The sequence below is a fragment of the Martes martes genome (genome assembly GCF_963455335.1).
Source record: "Martes martes genome assembly, chromosome: 3".
Lineage (NCBI taxonomy): Eukaryota > Metazoa > Chordata > Mammalia > Carnivora > Mustelidae > Martes > Martes martes.
In genome coordinates this window covers 168,622,563-168,645,704 of record NC_137890.1, presented here as the reverse complement: position 1 = coordinate 168,645,704, position 23,142 = coordinate 168,622,563, and positions in this window count along the sequence as shown.

The following is a 23,142-nucleotide window of genomic DNA, read 5'->3' as shown; positions in this document are numbered from 1 at the left end:
TCCCCTTCAGTCTGTGCACTGTGCCTGATGCTACTCAGTGAATGCCAAAATGCTGGTATCAATATCATTATAACTACAGGTAACTGTCCTTCATAGCCAAAACACTCCCAAGGGTGTGTAGGTACCATTTCAGCCAATAGTAGGATGGTAGAAGATATCAAAAAATGCCCATCGCTGATGGGGAGCAAGTTAGCAAATAGACTGCTAAGGCCACTGTAGTGGCCAGTATGGAACCGAAGGACATAAATCATGGGCACCTGTATGAGTTCTTAACCAACCACTTGGGGATCATCTTTGCAAATACTGACCATTGTGTTAGGCTGTGAGAGATCAGACACAGTTGTTGCCATGACCAATGAGGCAGTGAATGATTTTCCAGTCTAAAGAAGGCAGATATTGGGATTTCCATGGAGGTAGCAGGTTCTGATGCTGCCAAAAAGACAGGCCACACCGTCTTACTGAATGACAATGACATCTCCTTACCTATAATCACAGAGTGGAGGAAGGATGCCTAATCTTTGATAACCTGAAGATAATTGCTTTCACCCTGGCCTAGAACACTGCTGAACTTTGCCCTCCTTTTTTATTTAAATTTAATTAATTAATATATAGTATATTATCAGTTTGGGAAATAGAATTCAGTGATTCATCAGTTACATATAACACCCAGTGCTCATTACATCAAGTGCCCTTTTTAATGCCCATCACCCAGTGACCCCATCCCTCCATCCCCCTGCCCTCCAGCAGCCCTGTTTCCTATAGTTAAGTCTCTTATAGTTTGTATCCATCTCTGATTTCATCTGCCCTTTTTAGTTTACATTACTGCTGGGTTTGCCCTGTCCACCAGCATCATTACGATCTTGTCCATCAATTTGGACACAGACATAATTCCCTCATCACTTTATCTTACGAAAAAGCTGTAAATGATATTATGAACAAGAAGCCTCACCATAGGGAAATGGACGGGCTGGTGAACAAGCCTCCTGCCATATACTGCTGCCCACACATTGGCCTCATGCAAGCCTCTGGAGCTTTGGTAGTTCATGTCACTATGTATGCAGGGGGAGATTTAGACCCAGTACTCTCATTAACTTTGGGACAATGGGAAAGGACAGCATGAATGATTGGGAAGACAGCTATGCACAAGAATGGGAGAGGTATCAGAGACAATACCTGGAATGAATAGGCTACACAGCTGCTCTCATTGGCATTATTAAGGTCCAGCACATAGTACATCTGATCGTGAAGAAGATCCAGAGTAATTTCATCTTCTAGCAAGATCTTTCCAGAAATAAAGCCATCAAGGCAGGGATTTCTTCCTGATTTATCATAGCATTATTCCTTTCCTATGGCCTTAAAAGTACCACAGTTCTGAATTTCACTGTGTTCCTGGCACAGGGTTGGTCTGTGGATAGGCCACTTGCCCTTCTTCTTTGGATGTATAATCACATGTGAAAACTTTTCATCAGATTTTACTATGGAAGCTGTTAGGATAATATATCACTAAGACATCCTTTTCCCCATGTCTCCCAATTTCACATTGGTGATATCTTCAGATCTCTTGTGCTATGATCACATCATCAAAATCCACACTAGAGAATAACAAAAATTACATGAAAGACATTCAATTGATGTTTTGTACTTTACAGCTGAGATCTGACTGTTCATGCATGACTTTCATCTCTACCTCTATCTCCTCTATCTCTACCTCCTGTTTTCAAACATGATAATGTCAAGGTGATGCTGTAGGGAACAAAAACACATTTTCATGTACACTGGTTTCCATGATAGTAAATAGTCTTGTATAACCCAAATGTGAGCTGGGCTTTCCCTGCTTTTAAGCTCCAAATAGGATTCCCCAAATTTCCATTCTGCAAACTGTTGAAGATCCAATGCCCTCCCCAATATCTCTGTGAATTTCTGAGGAAACTTTGTTCAAAAATTCAGCTCCAGGTTTGCAGGAAATGGAGGTGGAGGCAGGGTCACATCATAAGAACACGGGCTTCCACATTCATTACTCTCAGATATCGCCAGCATGCTTTCCCTGCACCTCACCCTTCACCCCCAACCCTCGCTGTCTCGCTAGGCCATTTTTGTATTATCTACTCCCATCTCACCTCCTCTCCCGCCTCCCAGACTGCCCTTGACCCCTACCACTAGAACACCAATTTGGCTTCCCCCGACTCATGCTCTAAAACTGAGCTCCAAGTGCACTTTGCATATCCTAACTCAAGGGGCTCAACTGAACAAAAGGGTCTTTCAGTTACCAGGAAGCCATTATGGTTTGAAAGAGTAATATCTATTTCTTGTAAAACATTTGCAAAGCACTTTCCAGCACTGACATTTTGCCAATCCTGTTTCACACTTTTGACTTGCATTTATTCATGTAGAACACATATTATATTGACAGGCCCAGAGAGAACTCATTTTAAAGTAAAAGACATTTTCTAAAACAAATAAAGATAGAAAATATTAAGTGACATAAGAAAGGCCTAGAAATCAGACTATCGGTAACTGACCTCTGACATCCCTTCTTAATTCCAATTTTCCATGATGCTGGGTCATGTACCGTGATGCCTAGTTAGGTGAATAAAAGAGGTTTCAAGGAGCAAGTGCATCTGGCCCAGACCTAAAGAAGATACAGTGGCAAGATAAGGGATCCAAAGTTTAGAGAAAAAAATTAACTGATTCCATTTTCCTTTGAATGAATCAGGAGTCTTTATCAAAAAATCAATATTGGGACTTTGACATTTCTGGGACATTCTCAATTATCTCTTCTTAGGTTTTATTACTTGTAAAATGAGGAGATACCACTGCCTCTCTTTCCATATTTATTTCCTTTAAGCAACATTTCTTGGGAGCCTTCTATGTTTTGGGCTGTGCACCAGGCAGTGAAAATACAAAGATGCAGCCCCCAGAGGAAGGAGTTCAAATCAAATGGGAAAACGGAAAGACAACAAATGTAACTCAGGTTCAGACCTTCCACCCCTGCATCCCTGACAGTCTCTAGTTTCTTTCACTCAAATTTAGGCACAATACCCAGGGCCCCATCCCCAAGTTCATTCCCACCAGCCATTTTGATGATTTTAATAATTTATAATAAACCTTCAAAGCGAGTCAGGATCACTTCCTTCCCTTCACTCCTATGGTCTCTTCCATCCCCTGGCTGCCCCCTTACCTCTTTCTCCTTTATTCTATCCTCACTCACCTCTCAGCAACAATACAAATTCCCTTCCTTGCCCTATGCATGTGGTTCCAAAGTCATCTTTTGCTACTCGAACACAGCCTTGAGTGTCACCCTCCACCCATAGTGACTCAAAATATTTCTTCCAACAAAATACAGGCCCCCTTCAAGGAAGAGTTCCAGAGAAGGAGGGAAAGGGGGTCTCCATCTATGCTCAGAAAATGTAGCCATGCTCAGACTAGGGTGGGTCTTGCCCAGTACAAGGCAGAAGAGGCAGCCTGTGTGGGAAAGACTAAAGGGAATTCTGGTTGATAAAACATTATTTCTAATTCTCAGGAAGACCTTTCCAGAAATGTAGGGAGTTGGTCCACATACTCGCCAATGTTTGGGTTATGTTTCAACCTTGCTTGAACACTATGAATGCACACAGTGCCAACTCCCATGTGCTTTGAGGAGGGCTGGGTACATTATGCTTCTCTGGTTTTGTTTTTTGGGTCCTTTCCCTATGTGTCTGCGGTGTTTCTTCCATTAAAACCAGGACTTTTCCTCCGTCTGGGCTTCCACACAAACTCTGGCCCAAGCCAATACTCCCAAGGGATGCTAAATCCACTTTTGGAACCAAAAAAATTGGGATAATTTATTCAAAAAAATATGCCAACAACTCTACAAAGAACTTTTACGGGCGGTATCATTTTGCTCCAGATTTCCAGACAGGAAGGAGTTATTTTGTTCACTCATGGCATAGCAATGACAGGTTGTTCTCCAGACATTTCTGTGATGGAAGGAAAGGCAAGTCCAGAGCATGAGGTAGGGCCAGGGAGCCCCTGCAGCCTGGTGTGGGAGTTTTTGCTTATTCACCTCTGAGTTCCCTCTTTTTTCTAGGTCCTTCTTATGTACAGAAATCACATCTCAAATCAGGATTTCAGATGCAGTCTCCCAGCATAACTGGCATTCTTGTTAACGCAGCTTGGAAAGAAGATTTCAGAAAGACATGATCACTGTCCTCAAATAGCTAAAAGCATGTCACATAGAAGAGACATTATATTTACCCAGCTTGGTGACAGAGAGGAATGGAGACTGTAGAAGCCACCAGAAGGCAAACACATCTTCATTATGGAAAAGAGGGCTTTAGACCAACATAGAATTGAGCTATTTCAAACATCTGAAGTTACGAACTCCCCCAGATTCCCCAATACCCAATTTATTTATAGCACTGATTAGCATGGGGTGTGAGGATGTCCTGGGGAAAGAACTTGAACTTGAACCATGGCCAAACTGGGGTTTCAGACATAGAAAGGGACATGGTGAATTTGGGGTGTGTGAGCAAAACATGATAAGAGAAGCCATACTTCAAAGGGAGAAGCAAAGCAGAATCTGCAAGGAGGAGGCAGAAAAACATCAAAGTGTGGGGTCTTGACTTCAGGAGTGAGAGTGGGGACTCTGGGAACAGTCAGACAGCAGCCCTGCTTTAATTGTCCCAGCCCCAGGCACCATGGTGACATGTGCATCAAGAGGAAAGGGTCTTTCTTAAGCATAAGAATAACCATGATATCTAAGGAACCAAGCAATTTTTCAGAGGGAACAGAAGTAGACCATCAAGACAAGGAAACCATTTCTGTCTTGGCAGAGAAAAAACTCTTAGGTAGCTTGGAACAGTAAGGAAGCAATCAGTAGCCTGGGGGAAAGTCTGGAAAGGCCTCGACACAGGCTATAGACCAAGTGCAGCCTCAGAGACAGAAACTGGGACAGAGGCTGGGACGGAGCTGTAGGAACATCAGAATTATTGGCCCAGAGAGAGTAACGACCCAGGTCTCCAAGGCAGCTGGAAGGATTCAGACACCCATGTGAGGCAGCTCTTGTAGACTTCCAGAGACAGGAGGGTTCTTCTCTTGACCATCATTACACAAGGACCAAAACTTTGCAGCTACATGGATGGAAAGCATCCAACTATTGAATTTTATGTCTGCATTCTTTTTTTTTTTAAATTCAATTTACTTAACATATAGTGTATTATTAGTTACAGGGGTAGAATTTAGTGATTCATCAGGGCATTTAACACCCAGTGCTCATTACATCAAGTGCCCTCCTTACTTCCCATCACACAGTTACTCCATTCCCTCACCCACTCCCCTCCAGCAACTCTCAGTTTGTTTCTTATAATTAAGAGTATCTTATGGTTTATCTCCCTCTCTGTTTTCATCTTATTTTATTTTTCCTTCCCTTCACCTATGTTCTTCTGTTTTGTTTCTTAAATTCCATATATGAGTGAAATCATATGGTATTTGTCTTTCTCTGATTGACTTGTTTTGCTTAGCATAATACCCTCTAGTTCCATACACATTATTGCAAATGGCAAGAGTTCATTCTTTTTGATGGCCAAGTAATATTCCACTGTGTATATACACATCACATCTTCTTTATCCATTCATCTGTCAAAGGACATCTGGGATTTCTCATCTTCTTTTATATTTCTATAAGGTCAGAGTTATAGATGTAATTAGCTTACAGTAAAATCTACCCTTTTAAGTGTACAATTTAATAAATTTTCACAAGTGCATACAATGTAAAATCACTCCCACAATCAAGATGCAGAACATTTCCAGAACCCCAAAATGTTCCCTCATGACTGTTTGTAGTCAGTACCTTTTTATAGTCATACTCCAACCTCTAGCAACCACCAACCTGTTCTGTTCTTTTGTTTTGTTTTGTTTTTAATACATACAACTGACCCTTGAGTAATGAGGGGGTTAAGGACTGTCACTCCCACACAGTCAAAAATCCATATATAACTTTGCTCAAAACTTAGCTACTGGTAGCCTGCTGTTGACTGGGAACCTTAGCAATAACATAAATGTTTGATTAACACATATTTTTTATGTTTATGTACTATATACTGCCTTCTTACAATAAAGGAATTTAGAGAAAAGAAAATGGTATTAAGAAAAGGGCTGAAACTGTGGAAAGAGCCTAGATGTCCATCAACAGATGAATGGATAAAGAAGATGTGGTATATATACACAATGGAATACTATGCAGCCATCAAAAGACATGTAATCTTGCCATTTGCGACGACGTGGATGGAACTAGAGGGTATCATGCTTAGCGAAATAAGTCAGTCGGAGAAAGACAACTATCATATGATCTCTTTGATATGAGGAAGTGGAAATGCAAGGTGGGGGGGTTGGGGGGAGGTAGGAAAAGAAAAAATGAAAAGATGGGATTGGGAGGGAGACAAACCATAAAAGACTCAATCTCAAAAAACAGACTGAGGGTTGCTGGGGAGAGGGTGGTGGGGAAATGGACATTGGGGAGGGTATGTGCTATGATGAGTGCTGATGTGTAAACCTGGCGATTCACAGACCTGTACCCCTGGGGATAAAAATACATTATATGTTTATTAAAATAAAAAAATTTAAAAAAAAAAGAAAAGGGCTGATGTCCAAGATCTATAAAGAACTCCTCAAACTCAACACTCAAAAACAGATAATCACGTCAAAAAATGGGCAGAAGACATGAATAGTCACTTCTCCAATGAAGACAAACAAATGACTAATAGACACATCAAAAAATGTTCATCATCATTAGCCATCAGGGAGATTCAAATTAAAACCACATTGAGATACCACCTCACACCAGTTAGAATGGCCAAAATTAACAAGGCAAGAAACAACAAGTGTTGGAGAGGTTGTGGAGAAAGGGAAACCCTCTTACACTGTTGGTGGGAATGCAAGTTGGTGCAGCCACTTTGGAAAACAGTGTGGAAATTCCTCAAGAAATTAAAAATAGAACTACCCTATGACCTTGCAATTGCACTACTGGGTATTTACCCCAAAGATACAGATGTACTGAAAAGAAGGGCCATCTGTACCCTAGTGTTCATAACAGCAATGGCCACAATCATCAAACAATGGAAAGAGCCAAGATGTCCTTCAACAGATGAATGGATAAAGAAGATATAGTCCATATATACAATGGAATATTATACCTCCATCAGAAAGGATGAATACCCAACTTTTGTATAAACAGGGACAAGACTGGAGGAGATTATGCTGAGTGAAATAAGTCAAACAGAGAGAGTCGATTATCATATGGTTTCACTTACTTGTGGAGCATAAGGAATAACATGGAGGACACTAGGAGAAGGAAAGGAAAAGTGAATTGGGGGAAATTGGAGAGGAAAACGAACAAAGAGAGACTGGACTCCGAGAAACAAACTAAGGGTTTGGGAAGGGAGGGGGGTGGGGGGATAGATGAGCCTGGTGGTAGATATTAAGGAGGGCATGTATTGCATGGAGCACAGGGTGTGATATGTAAACAATGAATCTTGGAACACTGAAAAAATAAAATTTAATTAAAAAAAAAAGAAAATCATTAGAGGGGTGCCTAGGTGGCTCAATCAGTTAAGCAACCCACTCCTAATTTTGGCTCAGGTCATGATCTCAGGGTCACGGGATGAGGCCTATATTGGGCTCCATCCTGGGTGTGGAGCCTCCTTAAGATTCTCTCTCTCTCCCTCTCCCTCTTGAGAAGAGAAGAGAAGAGAATTATGGGGTGCCTAGGTGGCTCCATTGGTAAAGTATCTGCCTTTAGCTCATAATCCCAGGGTCCTGGGGTGGAGTCCCACATCAGGCTCCCTGCTCACTGGCAAGCCTGCTTCTCCTTTTCCTCTGTTGCTCCCTCTACTTGTGCTCTCTTGCTCTCTCTCTGTCAAATAAATAATAAAATAAAATATTTTTTTAAGAAAGAAAAATAAAATCACAAGAAAAAAATACATTGACACTACCACACTGTATTTACTGGAAAAAAAATCTTCATTTAAGTGGACCCACTCAAATATATTATTTGTTGCCTCTTCCAGAATGTCATATAAGAGGAATTGTAAACTTACACAGCCTTATGAGTCTGGTTTCTGTAGATAAGGCATTGAAATTGATCCATGGTCCATGATGTTGCACATTTCAGCCCTGGGTCCTGTTTTCCTAGTAGCAGAGCTCCAGGTACAGGTACACCATGGTTTATCATCTGCCAGTTGATGGACTGTTGGTGATGTTTCAGTTGCTTCTAGTTTTTGATGATTACAAATGAAGCATTTGCATCCAGCTTTTAGTGTGGACATATGTTGTCATTGGATAAATAGCTAAGAGTGGGATCCCTGGACCCAACACTAACTGTATGTTTAACTTCTTAAGAAACCGTCAAACTATTTTCCGAAATGGCTGGACACTTTGGCATCCCCATTGTCTCTGACTCTTATTGGGGGGGACCTCATTTAAACTCATCAGATCTTGAGCTGAAAATACTGATATTCTACTTCTGCTGGTTCAATATCCAGGAAGTCAGACGTGTCTTGAAGAAATAGAAGAAACAGAATTTGCAGCTTCTGGGAAAGAGACTTTTGTGACACTGTGGGTATCCTATAGGGGCTAGGTAACCACTTGTCATGGATGCAGAGGAGGGCTAGATGACCTCACCTTCCAGCACCCTCCCCACTCTGTCTTCTGTGAGACCATGAAATGACTGTCACCCTGGCAAGCGTTCTCAGACACCACTCACCATTTCTTACCACTTGGCTCACAGACAAACATGCATCTTGATGTTTGACATCTTTATCAGTTTGACTGATGTATTTTCCCTGAGTTGATATCTTTTATGCAATCAATTGGATCTCTTAGCAGTTTTTGCAAAAGAGGTAATAAATTAATGGACCACACACATTCTGTTTCAGGTTCATCGGCTGACCTGTTTGAGACTATAGATACTTCACTCAGCCTCTGTATGCTTTAGCTTCCCCATCTGTGCCTGACAGCACCTAGTGCTGAGAATTCTGTAGAGCATGCTGAGAATAGGAATGACTGAGAAATGGTGTTAGTATTTATGACTAGAAACACTGCTTTTACTCTGTCCTCTTTGCTGTGAGTTCTGGAGTCCAACAAGCCTGAATCTGGATTCTGACTGTGTGACAAACTATGTGATCCTGAACCAGTCGCTTAACCTCTTTGAATCTTGGTAAAATGAACATATTCTGCAGATGATTAGTTAATGTAGGTAAAGCACCTTGCATATTATCTGGTAGACTCACCCCTGGGGAACATGATGCTCGTATTTACTGTCACTGAATCTACTCCCTCAATCACCACTACCTAAGGGCATTGTGGTTATCTCAAGTTAATGCAGTGGGAAAACTGGGGCTGAGATATAGCATTAGATACAGAGCAGAATGTGGGGATGGCAGGAAGGGCTGGATGGGTGGTGACAGAAGTGACTCAGAGGTGACCCATCTGCAAGCACTGAGGAGCTGCCTCCTTGTGGTAAAGCTCCCCAGTTTCTGGATTTGGAACCATTTTCTATCACTGTCTATGAGCTCCTGGCTTGGGATATCTTTCTGGTTAATGGCTTGCATTTCTGTGTCTCCCAAGGCTCTTGACTCCTCCCAGCCATACTGGGCCTCCAGGAGCAGAATTACCCTCAAATTACTTGAATGGACCCCAGGACCACAACTATTAAGCAGAAGGGTGGCCAAACAGCTCTGAAATGTTTCCTTTCTATAACCAAGGTAGTGGGTGGATCTGACTGGACCCTGACAATCAGGCTTGGTCAGAGAAATCAGAAACTTGTAATACCTGTAAACTTTGTTTTTAAAGTGATTTCCCTAGACCAGGCCATTGTCATCTCCAAGAACATGGGAATAATGAAGGGAATATGTCCTTCACCTTGAGAAATGTCTGTAAACACTTCTCAAAACCAACACAACTGACTTCTCACCTCCCATCTCCACCTATGTTCTTCCTGTGTATGTCACCCCTCATCCCAACCAACCTACCTCTCCTAGGTTGGGGAGACAAATTAATTCCTTCCCTCTCCCAGCCATGTAGTAAACCAGGACAATGGGTTCCAGCCAAGAACTGTGCAATGAAGGAGCCAAGAGCTGGGTGGGCAGTGGTCACCCCTCTTCCCCATGACCTGAGCCAAAGGCAGATGCTTAACCACCTGAGTCCTGACCTATCCTGATCTAGGGGAGGATGGGAGAGGGGGAGTCTGCACAGAGCACCACGGGGAGAGAACACTTGACTTGGAAGGAGAGCGCACCATGTGGATCCCAGCATTTCTGAGTCATGCAAATTTGGGCAAGTGACAACTTCTCCTAGACTCCATGTTCAGATTCTGAGCCTATAAAATGGGGGTGACAACACTGCTCTTGCAAGATTACTTTTGGGGATTTGAGATTACACATATACAGCACCTGGCACATAGTAGGCACTTATTAAGCCATAGATACTCTTGTTATCGTTGTCTTTCTTCTTGCTGTATGGATTAAATAAGACAATTATTTTGAAATTCTAGTACTGATTCTCAGGAGGTCCTCCGATGTATGACTGGGAAGGAGGGGAAGGAGTAGGTTCACGGGCATGGGCTCTCCTGTCTCCATTACTTGTGGCCTGAATAGGGGCATAAACAGGTTCTTTGTTTTCATCAATTCAAGCCTTGGAGGGAAATCTCAGAGTGATGGAGGAGCTGGAAACGAAATCCTTAAAATGTCACTTTTCAGCTACTTAACTTTAGAAACATCTTCTGAAAGGGGGAGTTAATTCAGATGGCTGACTTTTTTATAATCATTATCAATTTGGGGTTCTAGACATCATTTCTCTGGGCTCTCCAAATGCTCCCTCACCCTCCCACACCCACACCAAACCATGGAAAATCCAGAGTTGGCCTTGGACAGCGTGTTCTGCCTCCTCGCAGGTGATACCTATTTTGGGGACAAACAGAGGGTTCTGGTTTCCAAGGCTGTGGAACTGGAAGCCAATCCACTTGCTAAAAAGATTGGAAACAGCGTCTCAGCAGCTTACAGCTAAGCATGAAGGCCTCAGCCCCCAGGGAAGCTCTCACATTACAAAACTTGACAGAAACCACTTGGAGAGACAAGACCCAGGTCACTTTGTTCCTGCTGCAGGAATCTGGGTGGGAGACAGAATTGTGACCGGATCCTGGCCCCAAATACCACCCCAGCCATGCAAGCTAGCTCAGCAAAATGGACTGCTTCTCCCCAGTCAGCCACCTCCGCCTTGCCTATCTTTCCACTCCGTCTTTATGTCCAGTCATTACGCAACAGTGTAGGACCAGGACTGCTGGAGGGGCAAGATCTATTCTCACCAACCTGGAAACCCCACACCAGCATTCCTGTTTTCAGCATGATACCTCTGCCTGCTCTGGAGAATATGTCTAACCAAGCCAGAAACCAAAAATGCCCCATCCTAGGCCTTGAGACTTCACCCGCCAAAAACATGTCTTTCTAAACTGTCCAGGAGATTCCAGATCTCAGAACAGAAGTATCTCACGGCTCCAGGCTCTACATGCTGACTCATTTCTCATGGACAAGTTAAACCCCTTTTGGGATACAGAACTAAGCTACAGGTGCCCCAAACCCAGTTCCAAAAGCCCTCCAGGAGGGGGGCTCAGACAGAGCCAGAAGAAGTGGAGGCGGGTGGCAGGGCTGGGAAGGCGCCAGAGGACGGGAAATGAGCTTCTGCCCTTCGGTCAGTTTCCAAGAGCGGTTCCTTCCAGCCAGACTGATTGGGATGCATACAGCTGTCTCCCTGGTGGGGTTTCAGTGTGTTTCCTCTCCAAAACTGCAGCTGGAAAGGACAGTTGTGCAAAAATGAAAACAGGACTACGAATCCCTTTTCAGCTTCCTTTCAGCACAAACGAAGTAAAAATGCGGTCAGTGAAAAATAGGAGAAAATAACATCCTGGTGAATTAGTACTTTAGCATAAGATTAATTGGAAAAATTGCTTAAGAACTAATTGTTTCTATTTTGCATCTCTAGAATCCTGGGGAGCTAATCTAGTCTCAAGAGGAGGAAAGATAGGGACTTCGAGATTCTGATGGAAGTGTCAGCTGGCCTCTATTTATGCCTGTGTTCATTGTCTCAATTCCATTTAAATTATTGTGATTTCTTTATTAAAGAAGCAATCTCTGTTTGTTGGAGCAAAAAATCAAAATTCAGTTAACTAGAAAAGCTTTTTTAAGTTCCCCTTCATTTCTTTCCCGTCCCATACGATGTACATAAGTGCCAGATTTTTTTCTATGCTCTTATTAAGGTTTTGTTTTTATAAAAGTGGAAACACACATATTTTGTCATTCTTTATCCTCTCAATTTTATCAATATGTAACCTCTAACCCAGGTTACCATTTTTTTTAATGTATTTATTTGCGAGAGAGAGAGAGAGAGAGAGTGAGAGAGAGAGCACAAGCCGGGAGGAGAGTCAGAAGGAGAGGCAGAGGGAGAAGCAGAAGGAGAAGCAGACTCCCCACCAAACAGGGACCCAGATGTGGAGCTCAATCCCAGGACCCTAGGATCATGACCTGAGCCGAAGGCAGATGCTTAACCACCTGAGACACACAGGCGCCCCAGGTCACCATTTTAAATGGTTCTGTACCATATCCTCATATTCCATAGTCTACTCAACAAATCCTTATTATTGAATATTTACAGTCTTTCCAACTTTTTGTTAATAAATGTTATAATTAAACCCCCCATCTTGCATATATAGCTATGTGAATTTGCCTGGTCGTTTATTTAGAATATATTCCTAGATGTTACATTACCATGTAATATTTTGTTTATTTTTGATACATATGCCAAATTGTCTTCCAGCCCGGTTGGACCCAATTATATTCCCATTGAGTCATGAGTGCTCACCCCCACACACACACTGTCACTATTATGAGTATTGTCATTCTTTTCTTTATTTCTTAGCCATGTCCATGTTTACTTGATAACTGCTTTCATTTGCTTCAGTGAGCATATCATGAATATTTTGTCTTTTCTTTTGGTTGCATTTGTGAGATCAGATCAACCTTGGTCATTATCTATTAATAGAAAAGAAAGAGAGAGAGAAAGAGAGTATGGAGGAGACAAAGGAAAGTCCAATCAGGTAAAAGAGCAAGAACTGGACTTTCCTTTGTCTCCTCCATACTCTCTCTCTCTCTCTCTCTCTCTCTTCAAAAGAAAAGACAAAATATTCATGATATGCTCACTGAAGCAAATGAAAGCAGTTATCAAGTAAACATGGACATGGCTAAGAAATAAAGAAAAGAATGACAATACTCATAATAGTGACAGTGTGTGTCTCAGTGCCATTCAAAATGGTAGGACACCTTGTGCCACCGTTTAGTTTCTTCACAACCATTTTTAAGTTGATTCAAGTGATGTGTGTATCCAACTCACAGATAGTGCACATTGGAGCAGAGTTGCATTTGCTTGGTCTGCAGAAGACCACCGCACAACAAAAAAGTGAGGCATTCTCAGAGGAATGGACCTGGCTGGGTTGCCACCCAGTATGGGCTCCCCAAGCCATTCTGTTCATTAGCAACCCTGTCAACAGCACCACTACCAACCCCTAACCCCAAAATACCAGAGACTGGTTGGAACACAAGTGAGAGAAATGATGATAATTTCCAAGTGCTTCTCCTGCGCTTATGACTTCCTTTCCTTTATGTTCCACACACATCATCTCTTTAATTCTCTCAATTTGAGGTAGATGTCATGGTTTTTCCCTCTCTCTGTGGGGGTGGAAGGGACAAGCTGAAGCACAAACCATGGCAACAAAGCCAGAACTTGAGTCCAGATGCCCTAATTTCCAGCTTAGGCTCTTTCCACTCCCATGGCCTGGTAGGGCTTGCAGGAATTCTCCCCACTTCTAGTTCAGTTTGAGGGGAGCCTCAGATGAGAGCCCAAAGATAGCCAAACCTCTTGTTGTTGCACCAGATAAGAAAGAAAACAGTAGTCAGGCAACAATGCCCAAAGTCCCTTTCAAGTTCTGGGCACAAGGACAAGGTATCACTCTTCATAGAGAAGTGGACTCCAGTGCCTTCAGGACTGAGAGGTGTTAAGAAATCAACCCCTGTTAGACAAGCTACATGTAAATGAATGACACCCATTCTGTTTCTCCCTGGAAAAGCTCCTACCAGGCCCATGTGGCTTAGTCTGAGCTGCTTAGGGACACAGGATGTGAATGCAAGACACCAATCATGTGGCTTCTTCCTCCCCGTTGCAGCTTTCCTCCAAGAGGTGGAGAAGATCATGGCCACCAGATGTTGCAGAGGGAACGAAAGTTGGTGCCTGGGCTTTGCCAGAAGCCTACCCCCCATCCTGCCACAACCATGGGGCTCCCTCCAAAGATCACTGTGGGGGTCACATCAGAGAAGCTTCTCCAGCCTTTGCAAATGCCCATCTGCCTGGGCACCAGGGCTCAGAGGGGGCACCACAGGGAGACCGGATCATCTGGTGTTAAGTATTTGTCAAGACCAAGTTGAGTCTGGTGGACTGGTTTGAGGGTTGCTGTCAGGAACATCAAAGCAATGAAAATATTAAACAAATAAGCTACTTTAAGATGTCCTCCGAGGTGGCGGACCTCTTATAAGCAAAGGCTGGTAGAATTTTGTCATCCCTCCCCCTTTTGCCAACCCCCATACTTTGCTGGATTCTCTGCCACTAGCCAAAACTTTTCACCTAAATTAGACCTTCTTCTGATGGAGCTTCAAAGCACTCCATCTCCTGGCCTCTCCCACCTTCTTCAATGTCTTTCAAAGGACACTAAATCTACCCCTCTGGACCCCCCTAAAGACAAATGCCATACAACTCCATTTTCCAGCCTTCCAGTCCTTTCTCAGACCATCCCACGTAGCAGAGTCCTCCAGCATCTTATTTCCTAAGGTGCTTGAATCATACCAAATCCCTGACTCCAGGGAAGCTTCTTTTGTCCCACACACCCCACCAAAGGCCATCATCACCTTGCACTCAGGCTTGCATTCCAGGGCAGGCGTTGACCACAAATGCCCCAAAGAACATCTGCTAATCCACACATTCACACGTCACGTTGCAGGAACGCAATTACCTTGTGACTGAAATCAACCTCAGAAAACTTGCTTTTCCTGCCTTCGGTACATTCTCTCTTCCTCACTCGCCAGACTGCCTCATTCCAGCAGATGCCGAGAGCTTCTGGTTGTTAAGAACTCATAGGTCCCCCTCAGATCACCAAAACAACCAGATGAGTTAGATAGCATTATCCTCATTTTACAGGGGTAGGGACCGGGGTTCACAAAGATGGAGTGATTTGCCCAGGTTCACACAGCTGGCTGGAGCCTGTCTGCTGAGATTCGAACTCAGATCCATTGAAAGTACAACCCATGCTCTAACAACAGCCTGCCACACGAGAGACCTCCGCCAGGTCACACTGTTGTTTAGTGGGGTTAGAAAAATAGAACTAAGAGGGGCGCCTGGGTGGCTCAGTGGGTTGGAGCCTCTGCCTTCGGCTCAGGTCATGATCCCAGGGTCCTGGAATCAAGCCCCGCATCGGGGTCTCTGCTCAGCGGGCAGCCTGCTTCCCTCTCTCTCTGCCTGCCTCTCTGCTGGCTTGTGATCTCTCTCTCTCTCTCTGTCAAATAAATAAATAAAATCTTTAAAAAAAAAATAGAACTAAGAGGAAGATCGAGGCTTAAGGAAGGGAGTAGCAGGGATAAGCAAAGAAGGTAGCCTGTTGTCAAGGCAAATAAGTGAACTCTTATAGGCATTTGACTATGGCAGTTCTTAAGCAGAAAAGCAAAAGTAGGCAGAGGAAGAAAAAATATATAAGTAGAAAAAAATCTCTGAAAATCATTATGTCTAGGCTCCCGCCTCCAGAAAAGACTTCCCTTAAGCCACACAGACCAGGTGGAATCATTTCTCAGGAATATACCATCTCTATGCCTATATGGTATGAAATCCCAAGCAAATGCCCCTGAGCCTTCCCCAGAAAGCCCCCCTCCCATGCCACGCCCTGTCTTCAACTGCCCTGGGACAACCAGGCTGCTGCAATGGCTTGGGGTTCAGCCGTGGTTTGAAGCACCAGCTCAGCACTCCCACTTGATTCTCAGCCTTGATATGGTTCATGAGAAAGCCCAGACCTCCCCACACCAGGCCTGAAGGGCAGGATGAATTCTGCAAGACCTCCCACCCCAAATCTGCATCAGAACTAAGATCCCATGCCTGTGTTGCTTGGGCTGTCCCCAAGCAGGGGCACAATGGGATCTCTGGACACAGATTTTCATGGCGACTCCCAGGAACCAAGACCCTTACGGATGGGAAGCCAGCACTCCCGGTCCCATTGGCGAACCCAGCACTCTCTTCCCGTGTTGGGTTCAACAAGACACCATGATCAAGAGTCAGGAGAACAGGGTTCTTATCCCAGGCTAATCACCAACCAGCTGTGGAGCCTTGGCAATTCTCTGACCTCTGACAGGATCAGACCCCTCATCTCAAGACCCTCAAAAGACTGAGTTTCCAAGCCATCATAGAGAAGATCTGATCCAATACCCTCATTTTCCCAGTGGACAAGACAAAGCCCCAAGGCGGGAAGTGACTTTGCCAAGACGGTGGAGTTGACCAGAGTCACACAAGACTTTAAGAGAGGAGCAGAGGCACTTTCACACCTCTCACTTGGAAGACAAATACCCCCACAAAAAAGGGGATGGCCCCTGGGAGGTGGGGGATGGATGGTTGAATTTCAGGGATGCTGTAGAGGGATAGAATGAGCACTGGACCAGTGGTTAGAAGACCCATGTCCCCACTTGTCCCCCAGGTGAGCCACCTTGCCCTGTCCCTCCACCTCTTCTTGGCACTCAGTTCTCATTTATAAAACGGAGCCCCCTACACACGGCTCATACCTGCTATGAGAAGTAGATGAGAAATGTGTCTCGAAAACCATAAAGGTCTATACGTGCACAAGTGAATTCTGCTTGTCTACACAGCCACCTTTAGGATTTGGGTTTGGGACCAGGAAACAGAGACAAGGGTGAGCCATGCTCTCTGAGCAGATCCACGGCCAGGGGCTCTCTCAGCAAAGGGGTCCCAGAGCACAAGCCTAAATCCATGTCATTAGAGCAGGGCTCAGGTTGTGTGTGTCTAAGCAGCTTTGGTTTGAAAAGATTAGGAGGCCAGTAGAGCGAGAAGAAAATTTGATGAGACAGCGGAATCCTGCCCGCAGTACCACACTGCCCTCTCCAGGTCAGTAAGGAGAAGGCACCTCGGCGGGGCCAGGTCTGGCGAAGTCGGAACCCCCAGGGTCATTGGATCCATTCCTCTGCCTGAGAGTGGAGCAATCCCTCTGCAAGCTGAAACGGGGTTGGGGGACCGCCCTCACCCTCAGCAAATCTGTTCTGCCTAGCCCAAATCTTCCTCCTGTCCTGATGCTCACCACTCTCCAACCTGCTTTCTGAGGAGCCTGCAGGCAGCCTTAGCATCTCTCTCTCTCGCAAGTTGGGACTTAGATGGTTCTGGAAACAGAGTAGCAGTCCCAGCTTCCGCCCCACTCACTGTATCCTCTTTGCCCCAGAACAGGGTGGTTTCTCCATATTCTGGGCATATTCTTGTCCTTGGGGAAAACCCCCTGAACCTAGGGTATCGTGACCTGCCTAAATAAAGGGACAAGCCAAGGCCCTGCAGTTTTTGAGAATGAATGAGAAATTCTGTGACTCAAAGAATCTCCTCACAGAAACCCACAACTGCTCCTCGATTTGGAAGGTGGCATCCGGAGCCCAGAGCCTGCCCCCTGGCCCCATGAGAACGTCCTTCTTCAGTGGCCCTGGCTGGGCCAGACCTTCCCCCACCCCCACTTCATTTGCTGTCCTTTCTCGGCTGGTATAGTTCAGAGCCCAGCCCTCTGCAGCTGCCTGACCAGCCTCCAGGCGTGGGCTTGGGCCACGCTCCTGTGCGCCCCTGTGCAGACCCGGGCAGCCGCTGCAGCCGGCCCCGCCATGTGACAGCAGTGATTCACACCCGCAGACGCCCAAACCAGCTTCTCCATTCTTCCTCTCCAGGACATCACAAAAGGCACAATCTCGGCTGTTCAGGCTGGAAAGCCTTCAGGACAGAGCTGCATTGTTCCCAGGGTCAGGAGGGGCTAGAGGCTGAAGGGAATTAAGAAGACAGGGAGCCCAGGCACAGAGTGGCTTTCCAGGCAGCATATCCCTCATGCAGGCCAAGCCCACTTCCTGTCCTGGCTCAGATTCTGGGGCTCGAGTTTACATCTCCTCCTTTAGAGCTGATGTCAGGTTGGATCATGGGTTTTTCTTATTTTCCACTCTGCACGTGTGCATTTCTTCGAAAAATACGCATGTACTGTTTCTTTGGTCCTGTCCAACACATATCTTTTTTTTTTTTTTTTTTTGGAGACAATAACATAAATGCAGAGCCTGGCAACCTTTGTCTTTGGGGGCATGCTTTATCTTTTCTCTTCTGCTCCCTACCTCCAACTAAACAGGGCCCCAGCAGGTGGATCAGGCCTTTCAAGGATCTGGGAAATTATTAGTCCAGTCCTTCTGATTCTCAGATTAAGAAAATCTTCGATTCTGGGTGGTTAAAAATAAGTTCCTAGTAAATAAATATTTGGAAATGAAAGGGCTTCTGGAGGCCGCGGGGTCCCATTCTGATCACTGGGGAGGTGGACCTTCCTCCAGAACCAGCCCGTGGCAGGCTAGTCGGTGCGCCCCACTTCTAAGCAGCTCCAGCTCATCGGGAAGTGTTTTTGAATATCAAGCCAAAAAATCTGCCTTTCCTGCCCCATCCCCGTGGTAGACTGGAAAATGGACCACCATTCATTCCCCACTCCTCCTTATTCCCACGCTGTTTGCATGTGACTTTGCAAGACAGATCTATGACTTGCTTTGACCAACAGAAGGCAACCAAGGTGGTGTCGTGCCATTTTGGAGTCTAGGCTTCAAGGGTCTTGCATCTTTCCACACTCTTGGAACCCCATCACTGCCATGAGAACAAGATCAGGGTCGCCTGGAGGAGGACGAACAGACACAGGCACGAAAGCTGAGTCATACCAGCTTGAACGCCCCAAGAGCAGCCAGGCCTCAGCCGGTCTGCCAGCCGACCACAGATGCACCAGTGAGCCCCGGCTGAGGTCTGCCCAGCTGGCCCCGATCGGCAGAACTGCCCTTCTGAGCCCAGCCCAAATTGCATGCCCTCTGAATTATGAGCTGAAGAAATGGTTGTTTTCTAAGTCACTAAGATTTGGGATGTTTTGCTATGTGGAAAATGTAAGCTGATGCACTCCTAATAACCCTCCGGAACCATACCAAATAATTCTGATTCCTTGTCTGGGGCGGAGGGGTGGTGGACAGCCCTTTAAAGATTGGAATAGCTGATTCTCATTGACTCTACACTCCAAAATGGCTTTGGGGGGCAGTGCCACCCTCCAACCCCCGCCTTAGAGGGAAAGCACAGCCCAGGCATCTTCCCCCTCTCCCCGCCCCCAGCGCCAGCCCCTCCAGCTGCAACAGAGCCTCCTTTACCCTCCATGGTCTGCATCCATCAGTAGCATCCTGTGCACTCAGGAACCCCAAAAGCCCCAGTGCTCAAATATTCTAGTCTTTCTGGTATATTCTCTGATCAATTAAGAAAAAACTGAAAGATTGAGGCAAAGAAGGTGCTAAAAGTTCAATGAAAATACTTAAGTCAATTAGTCTTCTTGAAGCCACTTTTGACCCAAATCTAAACTGCCAAAAAGCCTCCAAACCAATGTCCTTGGTAGGTTTCCAGTGGAGCCCTGGTTCCATGGGCCACGATAGTGGGAAGGTGGTCAGAGGATGCTGGCTTCCAGAATTTGCCACGTGGAGCCAACAACAAATGCACTGAACTTGGTCTTGGGGTCTAATGGGGAAGGTCACCATCCCCACCACAGGAGACGGATCCAGCCAACGGCAGCCCCCATTCTTAACCAGACACAGAGGGAAGTGGCGTTGTGGGAAACAGCGGCCATCTGTGGATCCTCTGGCTGAAAACTTCGTTGCAAAGTTGGCCGGTTCCAAACGAGCCCTTGCAGCTTGGCTTCCTGTTTTCCATTCGCACTCCCTGTGTGTCACGGCACAATTATTCTGGTAGACGTTCTCAAAATGGACATGGTCTCCAATTTTCTTTCCCTAATAACAGTGCGGGAAATAGGGGTGAGGGAAGCAGAGAAAGAGAGAGAGAAACCCCAAACCTCAGAAAAGGATGAAAACACTCCTAAACTCTATTTTGAAAATGAGAATGTCACAGTACACAGCCCTCTACTCATTCAATCCAGTCCCCTGCTCCGGGCAGGCTACGGGCGAGGACACAAAGATTTGGGGAAGTGAGGCAGGTGAACCTGCTTTCATGGCACATGAAATGAATAAGTCCCGGAGACGGAGGGAGGTACAGCACGGGGAACAGAGTCAATGCTATCATAATGACCTTGTGCGGTGACTGTGCTTACCACGGGGAGCATGGAGTAACATATAAAATTGTTGATCCACTATGTTGGATACCTGAACTTAACAGAACATTGTGTATTAATTACACTTCAATTTTAAAAAAAGAATATTTTGAAATTTCCCTGAGATCCTAAAACTCATCAGCATAGCATCGATGACAACAGCAACAAGTGGCTGGTGGCAAGCTCCTGGGAAGATGGCGGCCACCAGCAATTATTTTTCAGCCTCCTAAAGGACACTGAAAGTGGCTCAGAGCAGAACAAAGAAAGGGCAGCTCTCTTGCAACTCTCTTCTCTCTTCCATCAGACAAATGCACCAGTCCCCAAATCCATTCTTCTTCATGGCCGTGAAAACAGTTTGAAGTCTAGAGTATGCATATTTTAAAGGTCTTGGAGCTGACTTGCTTGTGGATTTTAGATTAAAAGGTTAGAATATGTGAGTGTGAATGTGTTTGTGTGTCTGAATTTACCTGTTTTTTTAATCCATGTGCATACAGATACACACTTGTTTTTGTGAGAGCTACTGCCCATGAGTGAGGGTTTACATAAATAACACTGAAAATCAGTGCAGATGTCTGTGAGCCCATGCGTTTGTGCACTTGTTGGCCGGTACGTGCATGAAATTGTGCATATGTGTGTATGTGTGCAAGCGTGTGTGTTCTCCGCACATACTTCACCCCAACATGTCTTCAGGACTGAGTTTGAAGTGGGTTTGGTGCCTATACCTGCCAGTGGACTCCGGCCTCTGAGAGGTGTGTCTGTATGTGCACGTGTCCTTCGCACACGTGAGGCCCCGTGCCCGCCCCATCTCCTCCTTCCTTCCCATGAGTCCACAACAGCTTTTGTTCACCTCCCTTTGGGATCTGCCAGCTAATGGCAGGGGTCCCTCTCCTGGGAAACAACACTCCTCCCCTGCTCATTTGTGTCTCATCAGAGGGCTCCAGGCTCCAGCCCTTAAATGGCAGCCCACGATTGCAACGGACGACTTTCTTAATTGCCCATGATGCTTGCGGGCACAATACAAACACCACAGTAGCTACTAGGCAGCGCGAGCTCAAGAAGGCTGCATTTTGCGCCTGTGTGAATTGAGTGTTCCTGGGAGCTGAGAGGCCAAAGCGGGTTGGAGCCACTGAGAGGCTGTTATTATGGCCTGGCACGGGCCCACTGGAAGCTTCTTGGGACCCTGAGGCTATTTCACCACACTCTCCATCGGCAGCACCCCTAGAATTTCCAAACCAGGACACCACCCCTGCCCTGGCTGCCTCCTCCCCCATCCCCTAGTCCCGCTTTCTCTTTCTCTTTCTCTGTCTCTCTTTCCCCTTTCTCTTTCTCTCTCTTGTTCTTTCTCCCAGTTTCCTTCTCTGTGTCTCTCCTCTACCCTTTTTCTCAGTTTGTCCTTCTCTCTTCTCCCTTCCTGTCCTCTCTCTTGGCCTCTCCACCCATCCTTAGCTCACAACAGCACACTTAAAGCTGGACAGTGGCCTGAGAATCAGGCCCCCAACGGCCTGGCCCCCACTCCCAGTCTATCCCCCAGGTCTTCATCCAGCCCATTCCTTCCAAGCTCTGGGTCCCCAGGGGGGATTTGTTCTTTATATTTATCTCCAAGGCTTTGGAGAGGTCAGGGTGGCCTAGCAAATGGACGGTCTTGTTTCCCTATTTCCATCTGTTCACCCCCTCTTAGGTGCCTGAGATAGCTGTGCCCAGCTCCTTGATTTCGGCTTCAGTGGCTTTCACTCACATAGGGGGAAGTGAGGATCCAGAAACAGGGAGAAGACACAGAGATCCCCAGCAGGACAGAGATAGGGCCACAGGTGCCTGAACCCCGGCTCCTGGGTCCATAACTTAGGGCACAAAACTGCTCCTCCCTAGGCTCAGATCGAAGAGAGATTTGAAGAATTTTGGAGCAATGACAGCAGACCACCTGATTTCTTCCTGAAACCTGGGAGAAGAGGTTTGGGGAAGAGGGGGAAGATTCTGTTTTATAAAGGGCTCAAAGTACCCTCATCCAAACAGTTCTTCAGAACATTTTGCTTGGCTCCATAAATGTTTATAACTCAGTGAATGAATGAATGAATGAATGAACAGACTACTAGATTCTCCTCCCCAGGAATGCCAGGAGACTTCAATAATGCTAAATCTAGATCTCTGCTCCAAGCACAGATGTGCAAGGCAACATCAGCAAGGCTTTCCAACAAAAGGAAACAGCAACCCTTGGGTGAGTACCCTCCCCTGGTTGCACTCCAGATTCCTTGTCTATGAAATGAGCCTCCCGTGAGGGTCTCAAATGATCTTCCCACCAATAAATTTGGGGACAAGGAAGCTGAAGCATCAGGAGATACACGTCCCACCCCCTCTCAAGCTTCTCCCAGAAGTCCTTCATTAACAAATCACCTATACACTAATCCTCAGCTCAGGTCTGCTTCTGGAAAGCTGAACTTAGACAACAGGTACTCCAACAAAAATGCTTTCAGTTGGGGTGTGTAGGCAAGAGAAGCTATAGAAATGTCCCACCCATCTAAAGAAAATGGCCACTTTCCAGATGTTTGTTCCTAGAGGGAATGGAAGCCATGCGGCAACATACCCTGATTTTTTTTTTTTAATTCTTAAAGGAATTCATGGTTTTCATGAGATCTCTTGATTTTTAAGTGTGAGAAACATCTGAGAGCATTTTTAAAGCC